The following is a 17,824-nucleotide window of genomic DNA, read 5'->3' as shown; positions in this document are numbered from 1 at the left end:
AGAGAAATGAAGTAATGACAAATAAAATCATCAACTATATATGTAGATACCAGATATAGAAATAAATAAGGAAATGTGTATCCTGTCCATTTAAGTTATGGGTTAATATTGGCTTAGTTGCTGAGCTACATAATTTGACAAAAAACAAATAAATGAATTGAGTGTTATAATGGAATAGGAAACTTCACTTTAAAGCTTACGAACAACTTATTCTTATTAGTTAACTTTATTCCTACGAATCCAACTTTTCGGTACCAATTTTTGTCATATTCAAAGTCAGCAACTTAAGTTGTTCCGAAACTTTTAATATGTTGAATAAGAGAGAATAAAGGCGTAATATAAAAATTAGCATGAAGACATAAGAAACAATAAAAATAAAAATGATTAAGTAAATGGGATTTCAGGTAAAAGCTATGAAATGAAATATGAAGGCCGAACAAAAAAATGTTAAAGCATTTAAGAATATTTATAAAAATTACATAAATTAGTAATAGCTAAAGCATTCTTTTTTGATACAAACATATTACAGTACATACAGTACATTTACAGTAAATGGAAAAACAGTCATTACCATATCCAAAGATGAATTATTAAAAAAATACATATATGAAATGTCAATATTAATAGTTTTTAAAAAGTAAGCTGTAAAATATCTCATAATTAAATGCCTTTAGCGTAAATTATTAAAGTTAGGCACAAAAGTTTAAAAAATCATTAAAAACTTTACATCTGAAAGAAGTCTCTTTTTTTAAGTCCGGGTATACCGGAAACTCCCGGTTTCCATTTTGCTCGTTATCGAGCCTTCCGGCATAAATCAAAGCTTGCATGGTCTAACAAGTGGTTCTTTTGATTTATTAGATAGGATTGCATGACTGGCTTATGCGGATCTCGTATTGAAAACTCATTTTTGTAAGTGCATAGGGTTAATTGATTTTTTTTTATTAAGTGCCATTCGATAAGGAAAATGAGATATAAATTATATTTTGCTCTCTAACCCCTTTTTTACATTCAGGTATGATAAATTGTCCCTTAAAGGCTAAAGAGAATATTTTAATTTATTAGAGTGACAATGGTGTTTTTATTAAATAAAAAGCCCAGAATACAAATATGTTTTTACCGAAACAGAAACACATTAATTTTTTTTATTTGAATTTACTTAATTTAAAGTTTTATTACTTTATGTAGGTAGAGAGTGTAATATAGGTTGGAGCACTTTTTTAATTAAATTTTAAAATACTTGCCTTATTAGTAATTGTAACTATTATCGCCTCATTCATCACCTTATCAAACGTATTTTATAATTTCAAATTTATGCATATTTTAAATTTCATAAATATTTGCATTTACTTTAAAACAAGACTACTACAGGATACACTATAAGATCAGTGTTTTCAGAAAAACATATGTTTTATGTTATCGAACAAGATGGTGATTCTTAAGTGTATTAACCCTTTCAAAATTCAGTTTCAAAAGTATTTGATTTACCATTACAGTATAACAACTCCAATTCTAGGAGTCTAGAGGTATTTTAATATCAAATAGTTTTGAAAAATGTCATACAGGGTTTTGTATTTTATATTTTTATATATTTTTGTTTAATTTTGTAATTTGGTTCTAAGGGTTACAACTTCTTACACTCTGTAGATCAAAAGTTAAGGAATTAGCTTAAGATATAGCTTTATTTAAACTTTTTTTCTTAAAATTACCTAGGAAACATCCTTAAAGATCAGCATCTTATGCGGTAACACACTATATAAACTTTTGACGGAGCTTTTAAGAATTATTTATTAAAATTATAAATTATACAGGATGTGAACAGATTCGATTTAATTTATTGATAAAATTGTGTGGTGAGACTAATATGGTAATTTTAAAGTTTTCAAAATGAAAGTTTTTGATAGACAAAAAACAATACTTTAAAGTACAGCTATAGCATATTACATAAAAATGTCTTGAAAATATACTACAACGTAAAATAAGGAAAAAAACCCAAATTAAATTAAATTAAATTAAACTTACCTGTGTGAACTAATTTATGAAAATACAAAGCATGTCCATTTAAATTATGCATAAATTTATACATATTATAGTTACTCAGAAAAAGTTTCTTTAATTTTAAGTTAGTTAAAATGTTGGGATGTTATGACAATATTATATTAGTAAATTAACTTAGGTTAGTAATTGATGAAAAATGAGAAAAGTAAGTATTACCACATTTCAAAATTTCTACGCTTCATATAAATCTGCAAAAGGGAGAATGAAGAAAAATTGCCCTGTCACTTGATTCAATCTAATTTATTAAACAAAGAACAAAATTGTGTACTGAAATCATTTAGTAATTCGATATTCGCAAAATTATATGAAAATATTCAGTTACTCAAATATACCTTTGTTCTGTTACTTCTTATAAAGCTATCCAATCCTTTGTATTTTGAACCTTAAACTTCAGTAATTGACGTGTACTATCTTAAAAGGTCATAAATCTCTAGAACAAATATAGTATTATTGAAATAAATTTAATCCTTGCGAAACAATTTACTTAGTATAGATAACTGCCCACATTCCCGTTATGCGTTTTTCGTTTTTTTTTAAAATTTAGCTAAGAGCTAATTTAGTTTTTCATTTTTATAGCTACAATATAATGCTTATTTTATAATTTATATATTCTTTATTTATACAGGGTGTTCCGTTGATCATGTTACGAACTTCTAGGGCAGATAGAAAACGTCAAAAGAAAAACAAAAGTTCATATAAACATGGGTCCGGAAAAGCATCCCCAGGGAGCTCTTTGAAAATAACCTTAAAAACTAGTTTTTTTAATAACTCCGGAACTACTTTAGCTACCGCAACCAATTTTAGGAGGTAAATTATTGTTAGTACGTTTATTCTTTTGAACCTACTAAATAAAAAAAATATTTACCAGGGGCTTCAGAATCAGGGGGGTATTTGGTAAATTTAGGTCCATTTCTTTAAGACTTTAATTTCTGCCTGTTTGGGCATTAGATTATGATGTTTCTATGCTTTTTACATAAAAAAAGGTGCACCTAGTAAAAGTCGGTAAATATCACAGTTTTTGTGGAAATTGACTAAAACCAAACTAAGATACAGCACCTGAATTAATTATTTTAATAATAATAATAATGCTAATTCATTGCCACTGTCAGTATTTTTTACATAATATTAATCCCCTTTTTATTACGGTTAAGTAATGGAAGATTACACTTTTGCTAAATACGCCGATATGCTTTTAATTTATGGGGAAGTTCGATGTAATGGTAGAGCTGCTTCTCGACTATATGAAGAGCGGTTTCCCGAAAGGCGAATCCCAGCTCACACACTTTTTAAAAGGGTCAATCAACGGCTCAGGGAGACTGGCTCCGTTAAAATAAAACGCCAAGATAATGTCGCGCAAAGGAACATCCGAATCCCGGATTTTGAGGAAGAAGTGCTTCAGCGATTTGAAAATAACCCATCAGTAAGTACTCGAGCAGTAGCTGTTGCGATGCATGTAAATCATGTTAGGGTATGGAACGTTGTTAAGGAACAGCTTCTTCGGCCCTACCACCTGCAAAAGATGCAATCATTAGGACCCAATGATTTTATGTCCCGCGTGAATTTTTGCCAGTGGTTTCTTGACCGGTGTACAGAAGAACCTCAATTTCCAAAATATGTCCTTTTTACTGACGAGGCTTTATTTACAAAAGAAGGCATTTTTATTTCTAAGAATAATCATGTGTGGAGTGAGGAAAACCCTTATGGTATTCATTTTAGGAGCTATCAACATAACTTTTCGGTCAATATGTGGGTCGGCATTGTTGGAGAACGCTTAATTGATCCAATTATGTTGCCTCCTCGTTTAACGGGAAATATTTATTTAAATTTTTTAAGAAATGTACTGCCAGAACTATTAGATGATCTGCTCCTAAATATACGACAGAACTTATAGGTACAACACGATGGAGCGCCAGCTCATTTTTCATTTATTGTCCGCGAGTTTATAAATGAAATGATTGGCCGCGAAGGCCCTGTCACTTGGCCAGCGCGCTCACCAGATTTGACACCCTTAGATTTTTTTCTTTGGGGGCATATGAAAAGTTTCGTATATGAAACTCCAGTCGAGTCAGAAAAAGACCTGGTGGCCAGAATTTCCGCAGCTGCTGAAGTAATCCAAACCACGCCTGACATTTTTAACCACGTCAACCTTAATATGGTGCCTAGATACAATAAATGTATCGATCGTGGCGGCCGGCATTTTGAGCAATTAATATTTTAAGTTTATTTTTGTAATACCAATCTTTAATAAAATTTGTTTACGTTTCTAAAATTGTTAATTTGTTGGTTTTTATTACACTTAAAACCATTTAAATATTTTATGCCTCAAGGTAATTAAAGTGACAGTTAATTAATTTGAGTACCAATTTAATAAAGTGGCTACCTTAACTTTTTTTTTAACATTTATTTTTTATTTACGCCAGATTTTTTTTTTAATTGTTTATTAATAATAATAGGTAATTCATTTTTGTATCTCATAACTTGCTTTTCATCAATTTTTACAAAAACGGTGATATTTACCATTTACCGACTTTTACTAAGAGCACCTTTTTTATGTAAAAAGCATAGGAACATCATAATCTAATGCCCAAACGGGCAGAAATTAAAGTCTCAAAGAAATGGGCCTAAATTTACCATATACCCCCCTGATTCTGAAGCCCCTGGTAATTTTTTTTTATTTTGTAGGTTCAAAAAATAAACGTACTAAAAATAATTTACCTCCCAAAATTGGTTGCGGTAGCTAAAGTAGTACCGGAGCTATTAAAAAAAAAACTAGTTTTTAAAGGTTATTTTCAAAGAGCTCTAGCTCCCTGAGGACGCTTCTTCGGACCCATGTTTATATGAACTTTTGTTTTTCTTTTGACGTTTTCTATCTGCCCTAAAAGTTTGTAACATGATCAACAGAACACCCTGTATATTCTAAAAATTTTAAATAGTTGTAATGAACTTTTATTGTGAAGAAATTAATGTATGCTATATGTATAATTAATTCATTAAAGCAATATTTTGACTGCACTAAATTTTATATTTTTTATGTGAGAGTATTCATGAGCTGCTGTTTGGATCTTTATTTAAAATACTGTTTAATATTAATTTCTTAAAAGTTATTACATGGTAATCAAGAAATTTTAAAAATTAAAAGTTTTATTATATGCACCCATAAATTCTTCTGAACTTATTAATCTAATCAAAATTTAGTTTTTTAAATCATTGGTTAATTAGTATTATTTTCATGATAAAAAATATAGTACGTATTTACTATCAGGTTTTTTTATTATTCTTGGGAATCTTTAATGCATACGTTTTTCACCTCATTTATCTTAAAAAATAATTCCTTACGGAAATGTAAATTTTCTTTGACGTTAATTGCAAAAAATGTAATCGCAAACCTCTTGGTACAAAATTAAAAACTATTTAGAACATCTTACTGACTATTTAAACTAACTTACGTAAATGTAGTTCATTTCCATTTAAGTTATGCATAAATTGAAAGAGCGCACAAGTTGTAATGTTTTTAAAATTTCATAAAAAAATATTAAGACCTTATATAATAATTATTAGTTATTAATATTTTAGGAAGCTTATGTTAACTTTTAAAATATAGACCAGCTTTAAAAGCGAATATAATTTTAGGCAAATTTAAAAGGTTAACATGAAAATTAAACAAATTTGTTGTTCACGCCTGTTCGTGACTCCTTAGATATTTTTTTCTTTTGATTTTTTAGATTCTTTGCCTTAAATTAGCCAATAAGCAGAAACACATGTAGGCAAAGGTCATCTTTGTTTTTGCTACTTTTTGATTAACGCAATCTCCCAATAAGCCATTTTTTTTTTAATTCGGCTTACTAAACTAGGTAAAATTTCATGTCAACCCCTTTTAATATATTTTAAAATTTTTTGTTTTTATGTGTACAAAAAGTTAAGGACTATCGCTAATCGTAAATTATCACTCAATACGCATATGTGCTTAAATTTTTATAAGATACTGATCTGTATTTTTGTATGTATTTATGTTGATGTGCTTCATCAGTAAACTGATTTTTTTATTTTATTTTAAGCAATGCAGGTAAATTAATTTTAAATTCTTGAAAGATAATTTTTATTTGCAATGGTATTAAAAATAATTAAAACAAGATTACAAAATAAATTAAATTATGAAAATGTATACAGAACTTACAGAACGGGAAACATAATAAGGAAAAGAAGAAAAAAACAATTAAAATGCAAAACAATATAAACTTATAGCAAATATAAATTTTTATTTCATAATATATTACTTTGGAGTGACAAAAGTATTGTTATTTCGGATTTAATCTGCAATTAGAAATTAATATTTTTATATTAGCCTCGAAGTATATATAATGCAAAATATACATAAAAAATCAATTTTTTAAAAAATTTGATAATATAAAAGGAAATAGAAATGTAACAACTATATAATTAAAGAATTTTAAAATGAATAATATGTTTAATTACCAAATTTATTTTTATTTAATTATTAATGAAACACAGTATGTATGTGACATCATTATGTACCCTCAGATTCTGATAAATATTTTTATTTATAGACACAATCAGACAGGTGAATTTAAAAGTTGGCTTAGACTTTATGGGTTTGTAAGTTGTGGGTCCTTTTACCATATTTTAGAGATATTGTTACTAGTCTTTGCGTAGTCACAACTATTACTTTTTTTATAGAAATTTTTAATATTATTTACTGCAGGGCCTTTAATATAATTTTAATTGTCTTAACTTAGGCTTAAGATTGAATATCAAACTCCAAATCTTTAATAATAAGAATATTCATATTTCATTAGAGTTTAATAAAATGCCAATTTTTAGACCCGCATATATAACTTTTTTCAACTCTATAGGCAAATCTATGTTGGTATATTTATAAAGAAATTTATCATTTACTTCTATTTAAGTAGAGCAGGTAATAAACCTATTTGTATAGGTTCTCTATATATAAACTCCGTCTCTTTTCACAATAATACAATTATGTTTAGGATAGAATTATTTGTAAGTCTTATACTTGAAGTCTTCATTATTATTATTATTATTACGTGTTTGTAAATCTAGAACTACCTGTGTTTTCGATATTTTTTAATGCTCTTTAATTAACAAAAATTTTTTTAATTATATATGAAAAATTAGTTATAACATAACTGGCAAAGATTTTCGCATTATGTTTTTTTATTCTTACAACTTCTGCATCTATGCTGTAAATATTCCAAATCTTAATATTTATTTCTACATTAAAAAAAATCTACTATTTATCCACGTGTCTAAAAAATCCTCCAATATATTGGCCATTAATAGTAGCTTTTTATTTAATTTATTTATTTACTTATAAGCTATATCGTGTCATTTCCATTTTTAAAGAGGCCTAAATAAAGATTAAAAGGTTAATATTTTTTCCGAAATAAAATCACTTTTTATTTAAAGTCCAAAACCTGCAACGCATTTTCTCTATATATAATATCGAAAAATAATTTAATTGTAGGGATTTTGAAAATACGGCGCATAAAAAAGTACATTATTTATAAAATTTATTGCTACAGACTTGAAGTTATTTACGTTACTCGTTTCTGAGCTGTACTCATTCATAGTAAACATTTCTTGTTTAATAAAAAATGAATATTAACTAGTAATTATTGTAAATGCACATACGAACGTTATTTATTATTGCTGTGTCAAATATTGTTGCATTTTGTCACAAGAATTATCCAAATATTCAAAAATATAGCTCTAGCAGATAGAAAAGAAAATTCCAGCGTCACCATAGTGGAGAAAAATAATTATTTGTTAAAACTAGAAAAACCAATAATAGATTAAACCTTTTTAAATAAATGATTCAATTCCTACTCCTAAATGCTTTTAATTTTTATTTGACAAAATTTAAAGTCTTTCATGTTCACTTAAGTTATGCATTAATTTTTATAAAATGCTTAAGACAAAAATAAGCGAATATTTTAAATTATTTTTGTAAGTTAAGTATTTATGTAAGTAAAATAAATAAAATTAAATAATAAAAAAAATTAAATATATTTTTTTCTTTATCCCAGTATCGGTTAATGCCTGCCAACTTTAGGGATTTTATTTGTTATTTTAACTTGGATTAAAAATCAGTAACCTAGAGAGCCACATCTGGCTTTTTTGAATTAAGAAGTATTTTATCTCCATTTAAATTATACATTTGACTTTTTCTTCAATCGTTTTGAGAAATTATGTTATGTTATCCTTAGAAAAAAATTTCAATTTAGTTATACCTTAAAAGTTCAAACTGAAACTATTTAGTCCATAATCCTCAATAAAACTGTCAAAACCACTAAAATCACTTCACTAAACTCACCACAAAATATCGTGAAAATCAATGCACCAATTAGTAACTTCGGTCGCAATATTGGTCAATCAAAGAAAATTAAATAATCCAAAAATTAAATTCGCGCGCGCGTTTATTTAACGTAAATTCCGCTTATCCAGATATCCGGATCAATCACATCCAGAATGTAAAACTGAACTGTTTGTCGCACACAGACCGGAATCCTTATTACCCGAGTTTTCGGAAGCGCTCCGATCCGGGCTCATGCGCTTTAGTGGCCGACACCACTCGCGAAATTCTCCTGTTGAATTATGGAGGTATATTGTTATGGGATTGTTCGGATATTTCTGAATAAATCGGGAAAAGCTTTCCAGGGCTTCCTCTGGAACTAGGACCGGTGGTACTTGACCCAGTTTCGCTAAGGGTGTAAATAACTAGGTATGGGTTAAAGTGTGAGTGTGAATAGGAAGAAAAGTGTTTTGGATATATTTTATTAAAAGGATTTTCTGTCTGTATGTACCGGTTTTCTTTATTCTTTTATTTGAAGATTTCAGTGGAATTTTACGTAAGGATTGTTTATTTGTAAGTCGTAAGAATAAGAACTTTTAGAGATATTTTTTAGCTTCAATTTTATTATAAACATCCTAATTCAAATTCAAAATAATTATATTTGTCACAATCGGTATTATAATATAGATTTACAAAATATTTATTTGTATTTTCTTTGGTGAAAATAGGACTATCTATTGATTATCAAAACCTCTTTTCTGTGCTAAGTTTACGCAAAACACGAGTAAGTCAGCCTTCAGACTAACTAAATATGACACAGCAACCCAAACAATAAAAGAAAATATTTTTGAATGATAACTCAATAAATAAAAGCTATTAAACCTCTACTACTATAGTACTTACTGTACTATATTTCAGTTTATACTTTATTTGTTTTTTACCCTTTATATAGGATTATTATAGGGCAAAAACATCGTTTGTTTTTTTCTTTTAACTCAACCAATATTTCTTGATCTTTGCTATTAAAAATGCTAGGCTATATCATCCACAAGCTATTCACTCTACATCTAACTAGACTTTTTAGCGTCAACCAAAATCAGGTCGACGTACCTAGTAATTTACTTCAATTATCTCCTAGTATTTTACGATAAAATCAAAGAATTAGAGCCATTACACTCCAAGCAAGTAAAGCAACTAAACACAATAAAAAGACGAGTTATAGAGAGTTAATACTATTTAGGAATCATTTCAGCAACTCAACTTACTTGACCGACTAACCCAGCTTGAGAAATTGTATGACATTTGGCCATGTAAAAAGTCTGATGCTTGTGCGACTATCGTTAACGACAGAATAAATTCGTCTCGTGTGGCTCAGCTACCAGTCATTTTCAAATAGACGCCATTAGACCTCATCATCCTCAACCAGTGTCTGTTATCACTCGTAACCACCGAACAATAGATAATTGATTATATGGAAAAGCAACTATGTATTAGTAATATAAAATGTCAAACGCTTGACAAAAATGAGGAAATTGCTTTCTTTAAAATTGGTGTAAAGGAATTACTTGATCGCAATCTATGGCCCCTGTGCCACTGCTAAAAAAGAATTTTGCCCTCGTCGCAATTCTATATCTGGAGAAAATGTTTAATAGGAGTCCGCAGAGCGTCACAGGCAGTAGATAAAGATGTTCTCCTCTTCAAAAAATGTACGAAGCCTGAAACTTTCACTGCAATGACTAGGCTGAAAATTATAGTATTATATCTTTTACAGAAACCTGGTTAGATTCTGGTATTAATAACACAGAATTTTTCGATTATAGCTATAACGTTTATAGAACAAACAGTAATGGTAAGAATAGTTCCAAAAGTCGAAAAAGATGTGTACTTTTTCCTGTCAAAACCTATATTAAATCTCGTAAACTGCATATTGCTGGCATATATAGAATTAATTTTCTGTCATTCATTTGATTTTTCAGGAATGTTTCTTTTCTAGAATATTGCTATTAGTGTAAAAAATAAGAAATTTCTTTGGGACCCAGCTACAAAAGATTTCTACCAAAAAAGAAATTTTTCGACCTCGTTTTTGAGCTCATTGAAATGCGATATCTCGGCTAATATTCGAGCTAGCACCTTGCGGATGGTATCGTCTGACTCAGACAGATGAAACTAAGAGCCTCAAAGAAGAAATCAATCAACATAGGGCACATACAAAAACGGGAAGATGTAAATGCTAGCTGTGAGAAATAAAAGAGGAATATCAAGAACGTTGCTAAGGAAGCTTTAGGTGCCGAAACTAAATTCAATTCCAAAAAAGATTCTTGTTCTCTCAAAAAGTCAAAATAAATGCAAGAAAAAGAAGTTAGCCTACTTAAAGTAAAGATTTTTTAGAACAAAAGACCGGTATGAATACTACAAATAAATCATCAGCACTAGTAAGACAAACAAACGACGAATACAGGAAAATTTCAAAATCAAATGAAAAGTGATTTCTACGGTTTAACCATTTTTTTACCAAGGAAATAAAATCAAGGAACTAAAGAAATCAAAGCCAAAAAAAGCATCGAAATTTTTTTCCAAAACACGATTTTTTTCGAAATCGAAGTAACTATACCAGCGGCTTGCTCCCATCATCAACATCACGAAACCACTGGCTTATAATGGGATTCGAGCAGAACTAAGGGAATTAGAACACCTTAAAAATTAAAAAAAAGTAATTTTTCGACTTCGTTGTTGAGCCCAAAAATCGGCTCTAAAAATGCAATATCTCAGCTAGTATTAGAGCTGCCACTTTGCGGACAATCTCGTTGGACTCGGAAGGGACGAAATTAAGTGAAAACTATTAAAATTTTTCCTATAGTGCTCATAGAAGCCGAGATATCGACCTCTAAAATTTATGATTTTTTATTTTTCAAGTATATATTAATGAACAATTCTGTGGCAGAGGGAATATTTCCCACACAGTTGAAGTGTTCGAAAGTTATTCCGGTGTTTAAAAAGGTGATCCTAATAGAATTGAGAACTACAGGTCCATTTGCGTTTTAAGTAGCTTCTCCAAAGTATTTGAAAAGCTTATCTATGATCGATTAGTACGGTTTCTTGATAAATATAATATTCTACATTCTTCGCAACATGGTTTTCGAAAAAATAAGTCTATTGAATTAATTCAATATGTCGATGGGATAATATTGAAAAAATATTGAATGTAGTGGCTTTTTTGTTTGACCTATCTCGAGCTTTTAAAACGATTAATCCGATTTTTATTAAGCATAAATTAGAGAGATTGGAAGTGCGAGGTAGAGTATTGAATTGGGTTATATCATGACCGACAAATCGTTAGTTGTAAAAGTAGGTGATGATTTCTCAAGTCATTATAACTGCTAACTTGGAACTCCACAGGGTGGCACATTGGGGCCGTTGCTTTTTCTACTTCATATTAACGATCTCTCAGAATTCATTGGTGATGTTAAATTGTTCATGTACGCAGACGATAGTACTATTGTAGTTACAGGAGAAAGTATGAAGGAAATCGAATAATTCAAAGCCTGCTCTACTATAAAAAAGTTTAACGATTGGTGTGAGGGAAATCCCCTTATAATAAATTTGGAAAAGACTAAATGCCTAAGTTTCTCAAAGAATATGTTGGAGGCTCAAAGTTTTTGTGTGGTTTTAGATACTGTTTCAATTGTCTGCAAATCGTCAGCTAAGTTTCTGGGATGCATAATAGACCAACACCTATCTTTTCTTTCTCAAATTGACGAGATATGCAGCAAACTATCTAGACTTCAACATATTTAAAAATAAACTAAAACGGCCTATTATAAGTTCGGCCGTCGATGATATCAGCATATTTAGCAACATGCTGAAAGTCACTCCTGCCTAGTCAGTGTCTGTACTTTGTTTGTACTGTTTGTTGGTACTTTTGTGGGTATTATAGTTTCTAAGTTTTAGATCTGTGTAATTAGGTTTTTTTTTGAATAGTTTTACTCTTTTAAATAAGTTAATTAGGATTATCAGTTTCTTCCTCCTGACTTGTCTTATTCTATTACATATATAGTATCAAATGAGCAAATAAATTAGTAATCAGTAATCAGTATACCTCCCGTATCGAATTTTTTCACCAAAAATTGATTTTTGCCGAAATCGAACTAATTATACCAGCGGCTTGCTCTCATCATCAACATCGCGAATACACAAAGTTATAACGGGCCTTGAACAGAACTAAGGGATTTTTGAACTCGTTTTTCAGCCCAAAAAAGGGCTCTAAAAATACTAAACCTTGACTAATATGAGAGCTACGACCTTACAGATGGTCTCGTTTGATTCGTAAGGACGAAACTATGTCAAAACCGTTGGAATAAAACCGAGATATCGACCTCCAAATTTGGTGGTTTTCATTCTTCAAGTATAACATCACTTATTGAATTTTTAATTAAAAAAACTTGGATATATTTTTTGGTATTTTTAATTTAATAGAATCATAGGTAGGTTTAATAGGTTTAATAGGTGCATTTTTGGATTTTAATCTTTTTATAAGCAAGTTTATTTCACCAGGAGATGTAAAAATTTGAAAAACGGAACTTAACATTTTTTGATTTTTTTAATAACGGTACATTTTTGGTGGTCCTATTTTATTTGCATACTTTAATATTTGAATAGTGATAGGCATTTGCAATGTCTTCTGGATCAGTATGTCTCCCTGTTCATTAGTATTTAATTTATTTCACATTTTTGCTTAACTTTTTCGCCTACTGTTAAATTTCTAACCATTTGCCATAGCTTGTATAACTATTTTTTAATATGGTTTTTTTTATATATACAGGCAATACAGTTTTTTTCTGTTTCTTTTTAAAGTAATCCCGTAAATTTGCTTTTAAGCACTATTTTACTATTTTATTAAATACACTTCAAATTATATATATATATATATATATATTAATATACAGGGTGGTCCGGTTTCGATGGCGGAAAATTAAATGGCCGACGGAGAACGAAAAAATAATAAGTTTGCTATTATAAATAATATTCGAAAAATGATTCGTTAAAAAATTACAGGGTGTCAAAATTCTAATTAAAAATAATCAATTTTTTTTTATTTTTCTTAAACCACTTTAGATATTTTAATGAAATTTGGCACGTTTAGACAGTTAATCAAGACGCATCTTTTTGTGCAAAAATTATTAATTTTATTTACCAGTGGCGTGTGTGCGGGCCGATCTTCATACAATTTTAATAAATTTTAATTAAAAAAATGATGCGCCACTGTTTTTTTTTAATTTCTTTTTTTTTATGAAATCCTTGTTTAATTTAAAATAAAAAAACATCTCTTTACTTTTTGTCGTACGACACACCGTTTGCGAGTAAAAATGCTGATTTATAAAAACACATAAGAAGATAACACATTTAATTCGTTTAAAAACAATAACAAAATAAAAACAATTAATAATTAAAGAAGTTGTTCAAAATGCAGCCCACCGACCTCAATACATTTTCTACACCGAGTTATTAAGGAGTTTATTGCAGCCAGTACCACAAAATTGTGATTTTGCATGTCATTACATGCTTCCTGAATTCTTAAGATTAATTCCTCTCTGTTAAATACGGGATTAGCGTAAACTTTATCCTTAATGTTTCCCCAAACGTAAAAATCTAGTGGATTAAGATCCGGTGACCTGGGTGGCCAGGGTATTGCTCCAATACCATTTTCATCATTAATATCATTCCTCCCTAGCCGGCCAATCCACCTTCGAGGGTAATTATTATTAAGCCAGTTTCTTACACCTATTCCAAAATGTGGGGGGGCTCCATCCAGTTGTATCCAACTTTCATGTCTCAAATTAATGGGTAAATCCTCAATGTAGTCCGGCAGACTATTATTTAAAAACTCCAGAAATAGTTGTGAGTTTAGCTTTGGAGGTAGGAAATGCGGACCACAAACATTATCACGAATAACGCCCAACCAAACATTAACGGAAAATTCATTTTGAAACGATCTTGGCCGAATTGCATGAGGATTCTGTTGTGCCCAAACATGAATGTTATGAAAATTTATTACTCCGCGTCTTGTAAAACAAGACTCATCCGTCCAAAGTATCTTGTGTAAAAAGTCGGGATTTTCCTCTGTTGAGTTTAAAAGCCACTGACAAAATCTTACTCTCTTTTCAGCATCACCAGGGTGTAAACCCTGAACAGGCTGTAGGTGATATGCATGCCTGTGGTCAGCGTGTAAGGTTCGCAATATTTGAGATTTAGGAATTTGTAGTTGTTGAGCTGCCTTGCGAGAGCTCAGCCTTGGATTATTATCAAAAGTGCGCAGTACACGATTTTCATTATTATTTCTCTGGTTTCGGTATTGTTCATTATTACCACGTAGACCAAAGTTCCTAAAATTTTGATGTGTTCTAATGAACACGCGAGCATCTGGAATTCTTCTATTTGGATACCGTCTTCGATATTCACGAACTGCCGCTTCCGCATTTCCATCACAAAATCCATAACAAAAATGAATATCAGCGTATTCATTACTTGAAAAACGCATTTTTCACAATACTTTTATATTATAACTTTTATAACAACACTGTTAACAATAGCAAAATTAATAAGTTAACCAACGCAATTATTTGACTTACTTAAATAATTAACTGTCATAATAAAATACAAACAAACCGTCTTTTGTTTTATGCATGCATTGCCTTCTTGCCGGCATTATTATATTCATTATTTATTTGAATTTCGGAATCCAGATTCTTGTGTCTTTTTTAGAACCCAACAGAATAATTTAGTCTTTAATTAAATTTATTATTTTCATATTTTTTGTTTAATTAAAAAAAAAATCAGCATTTATAAAAATTAATTTTTTTACTCGCAAACAGTGTGTCGTACGACAAAAAGTAAAGAGATGTTTTTTATTTTAAATTAAACAAGGATATCATAAAAAAAAGAAATTAAAAAAAAAACAGTGGCGCATCATTTTTTTAATTAAAATTGTATGAAGGTCGGCCCGCACACACGCCACTGGTGAATAAAATTAATAATTTTTGCACAAAAAGATGCGTCTTGATTACCTGTCTAAACGTGCCAAATTTCATTAAAATATCTAAAGTGGTTTAAGAAAAATAAAAAAAAATGATTTTTTTAATTAGAATTTTGACACCCTGTAATTTTTTAACGAATCATTTTTCGAATATTATTTATAATAGCAAACTTATTATTTTTTCGTTCTCCGTCGGCCATTTAATTTTCCGCCATCGAAACCGGACCACCCTGTATATATACATCAATATTATATTAATAGTTTTGTGGATTGGAATAATAATAAAGTCTTGAGGATAAGGTCACGAAGAAAAACATCGATACTTTACCAGATAAAATACTGGCTCATTAATACTTTTGTGATTTTCCTTTACCTGATTTACCCAACTCTGAAGGAGGCCTTATCCTATTCGCATGAGCTGATATTTTTTAACAAGCCAATTATTTTAACAAGTTTCGTTTCACTCATAGACTGTAGGAAAAAGGACTTATTCACTAAATGTTGTTTGATTTTTTTTTACATTTATTTATATAAAAATTATTTTTTTGTATTTTTATGAAAACGTTGGAATCACCAAACTGCTTATATTAATTTTGTAGTAAGAATGTTTTATATTTTTAATTAATTTTGACAAGGAGTCTCTATACTCGCTACATGTTTTGACGATAAGTGGAAAATAATTAGATCTGCCAATGCCATTAAAGATTTTTCTTAAATGAAGTATAGTTAAGACACCGGTGCTCGGTTTTAAATATCTTTTTTCGACCTATACAGGGTGTTCGGAAATTACGCGTCAGGATTTCGGTGGGCAATTCTACATGAAAAGTTAATGTAACAAACTTATACAAACGAAAATTAAAATTTAAAGAAGATACAGGGCGTTAACATTTTTTTTTCTTATTTTAATTAATAACTTTTTTCTAGTGTACTGATTTTCGCCAAATTTTACATGCATCTTATTAGTGTGTCTTTGTATTCACCCTATTAATTTGACACTAGTCGCCAATGACTAAAGTATTAAGCTGTCCTTCGCCTTAGGAAAATTACTAAGAACTTTTTTGTTTTAATCTTTTTATAAATTTGGATGTCAAATCAGTAAAGAGCATTTAAATATCTTTTAAAAAGGTGCTCTTATTGCATCATTGTAGAATTAACGGTTTCCAAGAATAAAGACTTACGGTTTCCAAGAATAGAACCTTATAAACGAGAGATTTTAGGCAACCCCAAAAGAAAAAATCTATAGCGTTTAGATCTGGCAATCTGGGAGGCCATTGCACAAACCCACCGCGTCCAATCCATCTTTCCACTCATTGAGGCGCTTTTCATTTTGATTATGAAGGTTTCTAATGGTCTTGCAAGAATTGAGTCGAGCCACTGGATCTTCAGGGCTTAAAGCTTGAACCTTTTGATAATGAAAGGGATGTAGGAGTTGCTCTTGTAAAATTTCATGAACTGTACTCTTTGAAATATTTTCCTGAGTGGCAATTGATCTTACGCTAAGAGTAGGGTTATCCTCAATCTCATTTAAAACACGGAGTTTCATTCTTTGAGTTCGAGTTCTTCGAGGAAGACCTATATTATGTCGACTAATTTTAAATGCTCCAAATTTTCCTAGTCTCTGATGGATGGTACTAAATATTTGCGATCGTGGTATTCTTTTATTCGGAAATGCTCCTCTGTACAAACGTTGTGCTCTTACCGCATTTCCCCCAGCTGCATCATAATAATAATGCATTTCGCGTAGTTCTGCGTTGAAATACAAATTATTATTATTATTATTATTATTCATCTTATTTTCCATCTTAATGATTTTAAAAATTATCAAAATTGCAGATAATTTTATCTGTCAAAATTTCTAATATAATGTCATAACTCATTTCCATGAAAAGTAAAGCATTTCGTTTCAGCACCTTTTTAAAAGATATTTTCATGCTCTGAGTCATTTTCCCAAGGTGAAGGATAGCTTAAGCCTTTTATCATTGAGGACTAGCGTCAAATTAGTAGGGTGAATACAAAGAAACACTATAGTTGACGCGCCGAATAGATGCACCAAGGAAAACGCGTGGTTGGCGCGTGATCAGCGAGTGTTCGATGCGCGATCCATTTTGTTGTATTAGACGAGTAGATTTCGAGCGGGTTTTTACGTATATAATTATACGATAAATGTATTTTTATCGATTAGTATTATTTTTATTTTTTATTATTAGAAATTTATTATTATAGATATTTAGGTCACTGGAAGGGCTTATTTTACAAATTTCTTATGAAACACCGTGTGAGTTTTGATTTACGCTCACCCCTATACCTTGTAAATAATATGAATTTACTATAATTTGTTAACTATTTACAGTAAATACATAATATTTCAAATGTAATGATACAGGGTTATTCGTTATTGTTGCACAAAA

General features: G+C 29.9%; 1 protein-coding gene across 2 annotated transcripts in view; it reads right to left on the bottom strand.

Annotated features, from left to right (window-relative positions):
• The window catches only part of LOC126748396 (lachesin), a 776,345-nt gene that overhangs the window by 722,963 nt on the left and 35,558 nt on the right, over positions 1–17,824 (bottom strand). The window contains exon 1 of one of the 2 annotated variants that reach the window (XM_050457613.1): positions 8,325–8,575. The exons of the other annotated variant lie outside the window; for it this stretch is intronic. The gene's annotated coding sequence lies outside the window, so the exon portion shown is untranslated. Of the gene's footprint in view, positions 1–8,324; positions 8,576–17,824 lie in introns of those variants that run through there. 2 annotated transcript variants of the gene reach the window in all.

This window comes from Anthonomus grandis, chromosome 2, assembly GCF_022605725.1.
Source record: "Anthonomus grandis grandis chromosome 2, icAntGran1.3, whole genome shotgun sequence".
Taxonomy (NCBI): Eukaryota; Metazoa; Arthropoda; class Insecta; order Coleoptera; family Curculionidae; genus Anthonomus; species Anthonomus grandis.
The sequence above is the reverse complement of the archived record's forward strand: the minus strand, read 5'-3'. Positions and strand labels throughout refer to the sequence as shown.